Here is an 8,448-nt window from a genome sequence, read left to right as displayed (position 1 = left end):
GTCAGCTATTTTACTTACATGTATATATTAATTTATTTATTCCTTCTTTGGTATGCCAATAAACATGATTAATGTTTAGTCCTGTGCTTCTCTGTTGCTATGGCAACTCTGGCGGCATCTGATTAGGGCCCTCAGACCACTGGAGGAATGAGATGAAATATTTATCAGTGGGCAGCTGTCGGGTTGAACACTTGGCAACCACGGGTAATGATTCAGTGGTTTATTAATCACAAAACAGCGCCCTGTGCTCACCCTTCTACTCCCTCATCGTAATTGATTTGATGGCACTGCTATTGTCATCTTTTCACACAATCTCAGACAAATTGACATCTAGGTTACAGTATTTATCATTATCTTCCACAAACAGACAATTTGCACAGGCAGATCTGAGGGATGATTCATAGTCTACACCAGTTACGTGTAGGCCTACACAGTTGAGAATGCAAGGCTGACGCATGTATTGAAGAGCTCTCTTGTAGTCTATGCAAGGTACAATGTGCCCCAATCATAAACACATGACATGGCACTCACGCGTGTGTCATGGTGCAACACACTTTACCATACAATTATGCGCCAAACGCTCCTTGCGTAGTTTGATGCACCCCTGTATCTTGTGACTTTCAATCCCCATAAGTATCTCTCACAGTGAGAAGAAGCGTGAACATGGCCTGCTTACCGAGTGTGTGTGTCCATGGATTTCTTACATGCAGCTGTCTGAGAAATGCATGCCAAGTTGAACAGCTTTCCAGTGTTTGCCACCTCAGAGTTGATCCTGCTTCTGGCATCGGATCCTTTAAGGACATTAAGAGCTGATGTTGGATCAGCTGCTGATTACTCCTGCACCTGGCTCTACCAGGAGCAGGTGTGTTTGCGTAGGAGCAGGAGTCTGAGGGGCCGTTTATACGAGAACGATTGCGAAGGAAGACGACAAAATATTTTATCATAAGTGCCTTTCGTTTACACGGCGACCCCGCCATCAGGGCTTGAAGATGCAAAAATCTGAAGACTCCTTCCAGAGTGTAGAGTTTTGAAGACGACCCAGGTTGCGTCTCCGTCTAAACGGCTAAACCAAAGATCCTTGATTACCTATCTGGCTAAACTGTCATATTAGAATGTCTGCGCGTGACGTACTGGGGTTCTATCACACCACCACCCAGTGGTCTGGAATGCATATCCAATCGAATATCACATACTCTTGCGTCTTCATATAAACAAAGATTTCCCCCTAAGAATGCTCGTCTAAACGCGAATAAAAAAATGAAGACGAAACGCCACTTCTGCGTCTTCTCTTTTCATCGTCACCGTATAAACGTAGCCTGAAACAGCAGCAGAACTGAAGATATTCAGGCCTAGACTGAAGTGGAGAGAAATGATTCTCACTGTTCCAACTCAGTAGCAGTGACACCGCAGTGTTAGACTGAAAATGTGTATGCCTGTTTATGTTATGGAGGATAAGCAGAACAAACAGTTGTGTTTGTCATCTAATGTTTGCCAATTTTTCGATCTATTTTTACATATAAATAACTGAGAATAACAGTTAACTGATAAAATTGTGTAAACATACAACGGACAGTCTGGCCATTTCCATCAAACACTTTTCAGCTGCTGCCATTGGACAGCTCTGGTAATTGTGAGTGTGCCCTCTGGTGGATGAAATGGAAAGAGTTGTTGAAGCCCCACACAAAGGCCACACTGAAGTTTTAATGTTCTTTTTTGGACAGAGGTGAATTCAACTAACAGAGGCACAACCCCCAGACACAAACACACTTCCCTCACTGTTATACACACTTATTTAATTGTAGACCACACACAATCACCCGCTTTACTGTTTAAACACAGTTCTGATTTGATATATTTGAAAATATAGATAAATAAATATCTATCTATAATCAACACATACATAGACAGACACGCACAAATTTACAAAATGAAACACACACACACAAACACACACACACACACACACACACACAATATGTAGAGGCGTGTGTAGAGGTTCTCTTGTGCGTGTTGTGATTAGACCGCAGTGCCCCATCACTCTGAGTGGGTGTGCAGGCGAGGTGGCCGAGGGCTGCTGGCTGCTGTAATTATGCATGTGCTGCCAGTCACACTGGGAGACTCAGATAAGACTGACACACAATGAGCCGAACCCCCCTCGGTCTGTTACTGCTTCTCTTAATGTTCTGTCAGAGAAGACATCGGAGGTCTCCACAAGTGCACACACACACACACACACACACACAGAAACTCCCACACTCATCTGCACACAATCACAGTCTCTCTCTCTCTCCTCCTACTCCCTCTCTTTGTCACTGCTCACACACACACACACACACACACACACACAAATGCACACAAGTACACACTCTGAATCCCTGAAGGTAAACTTGACTTTTCTCTGACTGATGCTGTGCTCAAAGAGGACAGCCTTTGCCGGAGTGCCGTGTCCCCTGTAAAGCAGAGGCTCGGAGTGACTCATCTCCTGTTGAGAGCCGACAGTCAGAGGCACAAGCTGTCATCTCACCCTCTGCCCCAAAGACACGGCCTTTACCCCACAACAGCTACAGGAACACACTGCGACACACACACTGCCTTGCTTTTGATGAGCTCCCAGAGTGCACTCCTCCAGGGGGCCCATTTGGCAGAGCAGTTAGCTGGGTGAGATAACAAGTTTGCCAAGTTCAGGAGGGGTGTTGATCTAACGCATTTAAGGGACTGAAATTTGTGCATTTAGCACTTTTGCACTTTTTCTCCTCTGAATTATTTAGGACGCTCTGCATCCAACTTCCATAATGCCGTCAAACTGGAAAGCAATGTATCCTGGTGCATGCATGAAGCACTGTATCTGAACAGGGGACATGTATTTACAGTTAAGGTTAGTTACAGTTAAACTTGACAGGTATGCAGCAGACACTTTTAGCAAAAGCAACTGCACTCGCATCAGTGGGTGTGGGAATCGAGTGGTCAGCGTAACTGCTCCACCCTACTGGCACATTTACTTTTCATGATGTGAGTGGAGTGTATACACTGTATGAGCAGTGTATGGGGTATAGTATACTGTAGGTGTAGTGTAAGTGTATGGGCTTGTCTGAGAATTTAGATCAGCAAATCATTAATCTTGTGGGAAAATACATGAAAATGAAAATACATTCAAGAAGGGTTCTGATTGAATAGGTGACAAGGCATCCTAACCAGTTGGTTTGAGTATTTGACCTGTGCATTTCATTTGTGTGTGTGTACTGTACGTGAGTGTGTCTGTGGGTGTGTCTCTGTGTGTGTCTTTACTGTGACCAGAGAAGCAGGTAAGAGAACTCTAACATCTACTGTATCACCTTATATGGTAGGCCCAAGAAATTAGATCACACATCCCTTTCTTTCCCCAACCTCACCATATACCACCTTCTCTATTGCAGTTGCACACATATGACAGTGCTAAAGAGTAAAGTACCACAGTGATTACAGGATAATGCCTTTACCAGCCTGGGAGCTTCTGAAGGCTGAGAAATGTAAACAAAGATTCACGCTGGAGTCCAACCTGCCCACTCTGAGGGTGTACGACAGTATGAGTGTGCTGGCGGGGTTGGACTCATCTCAGGTGGTGCAGCAGAGTGTGAATAATGGCACAGTATTTTGTTGATTAGCCATGTAATCAATCACCTGTAGTATGTCTCATAGAAAAAATTGAGGATAATGGCTTGACAAGTTCTCATGAAAAACCAGTAGGTGGCAGTAAAGGTTAATTGGTTTCCTTGGGCAATGTCCATTTTAGTAGTAGTAGTGTATACTACTACAATAGTCAGTGTAGCCTACATTTAATATAGGCTTCATTTGTAGAGGAGAAAAAAAAATGAAAAATAAGTTCAAGAAAGTGAGAAATGTACACATAATATGTGTAAGGTAGGCTAATATATTTAATTGTGACTGTCAGAAAAAAATATATAATATCTTTATACTAAGCGATGATGTAGCAGATGAGTGGTGAGAGGCGCCAGTAGTGCAGTAGAAATCGAAAGTAAAACAAGGTGCCCTCTGTAAATCATCCATCTACCCTTAGGAGAAACGGGCTTTGTCCTCGTGGATTCACTCCGGTTAAACGGCGTAGTTTGTGTCGAGGCTATAGGCTACATAAATTAATCCTGGTAATAGCCTAACATCTAAATCCTGGTGGGGGTAAGAGCAAAACCGGCATCATTGCACTACATTGTTTCAGATTAACACTGCCCGGTGAAGCTTTTTCTGAGCAGTAGACATATCATTGGATTTTTCCATTTACTACTGCGCCACTATGCCTAGGCTATAGGCTACTTATTTTGATACCTTTTATCCTCTTTATTCCAGAAGTAGCCTAACCTATGCGAATGTGCAGGGCTTCATTGTTATTCCATTCAACTAGAAATGTAGGCCTATTTGTTTTTTGCTCTCGTGTTTGCCAAGGACAATTGAATCGGATAGTTGAGTCCTCGACTAGAGAAGCGCTCTACCGACTTCTGTGTGTTCATGAGTTTGTAATGTGGCTTTCAAGTGATGTCGGAAATATCGTAAATAGTCTACTAATTCTGAGCACATAGAATACTCAAGCAGTCGTAATCACCAGTGGGAAACTCGAGTGTATCTAAGTAAGCCTACTCGAATTGCAGTATGATTTCTCCCGCCCCCCTTAATTACTGTTGTTCAGTTCGACAGCTTCAGACCTAGCCTGGAAACCAGAGTCTGGCCTAGATCCATAGACAAACGTTTATTTCCGGGTGGGAAGGCAATGTTTGAGGTTTAAAATCATTAGAGTTCCTTTGAACCGCTTTGAACCAATCACTAACAACCGGCGTTTCGTCATACAGAGAAGTTTCTCTGCATCACGCCCATAACAAGCAAGCCATCTTATCAGCAAACAGTCACAACTCCGTATCTCTCGCCAAAATGCATCATATGGGGTTTTGTAAATGTACTCAAGTCAAACTTTCATATAAATGCATAAGTACGTCCAAAGCACCACTTTTAAGCTTGTATGCGTTGTCGTTTTCGGGTGAAATGACCTTTTGATCACTATTAACATTTGCGCACAGCAGTTAGTGCATTTCTCAAAACAATTAGTGCAAACTGCAAAACCTAGTGGATAACCTGCAAAAGCACGTCACTTGCTCAAAATGGATAGTCCATTCCTCAAAAGCAAGTATTTATGTCAATGAAACTGCCAGTGTCATCAAAATGAGAAGTCTTGACACCATTGTTTGTGAACAAGATAGTCAAATGGCTTTGTCATTTGGTCAGAACTCAGTGACAATACCTGAAAATGCTCAAGACAGCACTATACAGTTGTACAGCCATTTGAAAACTACAGTAAAGTTACAAATTGCTGTAGTTAGGGGAGTAAGTGAGGACAATACACTGAATATGTACGTTTCACAGTTTTACTGTATATTCTCTTTGCAATTCTACAGCATTGTGACAGAATTTGATAACTAGTTCACCAATTTTGTATGTAATGACTCAAGCAATGAAATGAAGACTATTAGTTTTATTGGGAACATTCAGCATCCATAAGTATAGTTCATTTTGACTGACATGACAAAGCAACTGATACATGTTCAAAAGCATTTGCAATTTGTTCAGAGGAAGGAGAAATTGCTACTTTAATGTGCACAAATGACTAAATGTTGTGGAGGTTGAATTAATAAGTATAAGTATATATACTCTTTATAGTTATGAGAATAATAGTTATGAGAATTTTCATTCTGATCTGAGAAAAGCACCAAAGCGACTGAGAAAAACTGTAATTTATATGCTAGACAGAGTATGACAGCTAGTTCAACACATTTGCATGTAATGTCACGAGCGAAACGAAGAAAATAAGGCCAATTTGTTTTATGGGGTAGGACTTTTCAGCAGGGACCAGTATAGTGCAATAAAAAGAAACAGCAGACATTTGTACAAAATCAGTTGCATGGATATAAGCATTGCTATTTGTTCAAGATGGAGTGAAACTGCTTTAATGATGTGCACAAGTGATAAGATGATATGGAGTTTGAACAGACAGTTTTGAGAATTTCCATTTAAAAGTCAGCTAATATGATGGTAATGAGCGGTTCGGCAAAAAACAATTGGAATGCTCTTATCTTCGAATGTCCCAGGCTGACAAGCCAGAGCCGTTATGTGATTAGCTAAATCAAACATGTCAATGTCACGTCCAGAGCGAAAAAAGCGGATTCATGACAAAGCTTCTTCAGCGACCTTGGCTACTTGGTAGCTGAGGTTGTTTCTGGTGTACACGCATCTTTTGTTTAACAGCAGCATCGAGAAAACCATGAATTGCCGTTATTAGCATATTAGTGTCATTGTATTATTGGCATGTCATAACCATTTTATTTGTTTGGGGGGGTGGGGGTGGCATCACGCAACACCCTCCATTGACATTAAGAACTGGCATTATTAGCATGTTATCACCATGTTATTTGTGTGTCATAAGTGGCTTATTTGTCATTGTGGAACATTTTTAATATCTGTATCACTTCATCATCTATGGAAACATATTTAAGGAGAGTGAACAATTATTTACACCACATTTGCAATTTGCACATTTGAAATTTGCAAATTTCTCGGGTCTTTTTGGACGCCATCTTGGAAAATGGCCAGCATTTGAAGTAGCAAATCAAGTGGATTTGATTGTATTGGTCTTGATCACATCCATGCCAAATTTCATGCGTCCATCATAATTTGCTTTGACAATTCTGTGCAATAAATCAATTTCTAGGGTCTTTTTTGGCAGCCATCTTGGAAAATGGCCACCATTTCAAGTTGCCAATCAGGTAGATTTCATTGTATTGCTCTTGAGCACATACATGTTGAGTTTCGTGCTTGTGTCATAATTTGCTAGGTCAATTCTATGCAATTAATCAATTTCTGGAGTTTTTTTTGGCGGCCATCTTGGAAAATGGCCGCCATTTCAAGTGGCCAATCAGGTAGATTTGATTGCATTGGTCATAAGCACATACCTACCAAGTTTCATGCTTGTATCATAATTTGCACAATTCTTGCCAAATTGGCCTTTCAGAAGGCCTTTAACAGAATCCGTGAACATGATCAACTGAGCTCCGTGTTAACATTGGCCGGAGTTCTCCTTTAACTCATTGAGTGCCAAAAACGTAATATTAAGTTTTTCCTTCCCATGCGTTGAGTGCCAAAAACTTAATATTACGTTTTTAGCTGTTTTTTTTAAATTACGAAACTAGACACTCTAACACACCTTATATGTGATTTTGGGAACTCTGTGATGAATGGAAATGAAATATATGACGATCGAAAACTCATGAAAACGCACAATCTGGACATTTTATCTGGACATTTTATCATAACCGCGGTTGCCGCTTTGGGTCGAATCAGTGACGCATGCACGTCATCTCAAAACCAGGCCATTTTCGTGGGTCTATCACTAGGTGGCAGTCTCGCCAGGTCACGCTAGGTCTCGCTGATCACTTCCCGGAAAGTTTACAGGAAACACTTAATATTTCATGAAAGACGTTATATCTCCATTTCTAGAAAAAAACAGCGATTTTGATGAAAACTAGCCACTGTTTAGCTTGGGATTTCTCAGGAACAGAGGCATGTAGTAATACACGGTTTGCACCCACTGAGAGCTTAAAGTCTCACCTTTTAAACGAGCCATTGTATGTGTTCATAGCTATAACACAGAATATGCTGTGGCTGTACAAAAATCATCAACAATGGTCTAGATCAGGGGTCCCCAACCGTTTATGTACCATGGACCGGTTTGATTCCCATTTTTTTTGTGGGGGGGGTTCCATGTTCCGTGTTGTGCATGCATTACTTTAAAAGAACTAGCTCCAGTTATGTATGAACAGTGAAGGTAGCGAACTCTTAAAAATGTAAAAAACGTGAACTTGAAGAAGTGAAAATTGAACAATATGACCTATGAAAATTAAACAAATTGAAGCTACATCTATCATGTGTGAACATGCTTAACAAAACATGGGAACTAAACGTGCATTACGCATATAATCAGTGGGAGCCATGTGCTTGTTTCCCTGCAACAAGAAAGGTTCCATCTGGGGGTGATGGAAGACAGTGACACCCTCAGTGTGTTTGAAATGTCCAGTCGATTGCGCAATTTGGTCTTAGTTGCAGTCATTGCCGAAAACCTGGCCTCGCATAGATACGTGGGGGAAATGGTAGCAACGTTTTCAGCGCTTTTACGGCTATCTCGGGATATTCTGCTTTGGTTTTCATCTAAAAACCCGCCAGAGAGGTTTCCTCATAGCCTACACACTCTTAAGACCACCGTTATTTGCAATTTCGATCAACTGCTCTTCCTCCTGCGCTGACAAGTTAGGACTATTCGGGATCTTGACAAATGGGTTGCGGACCCACTCCAGTGTTTCCCCTAGAAATTTTTCCAGCAGCGGTGCTGTTGGTATTAGGTATGTTAGCAACACAGGG

This window comes from Alosa sapidissima, chromosome 1, assembly GCF_018492685.1.
Source record: "Alosa sapidissima isolate fAloSap1 chromosome 1, fAloSap1.pri, whole genome shotgun sequence".
NCBI lineage: Eukaryota > Metazoa > Chordata > Actinopteri > Clupeiformes > Clupeidae > Alosa > Alosa sapidissima.
Note: the sequence above shows the minus strand (reverse complement) of the source record.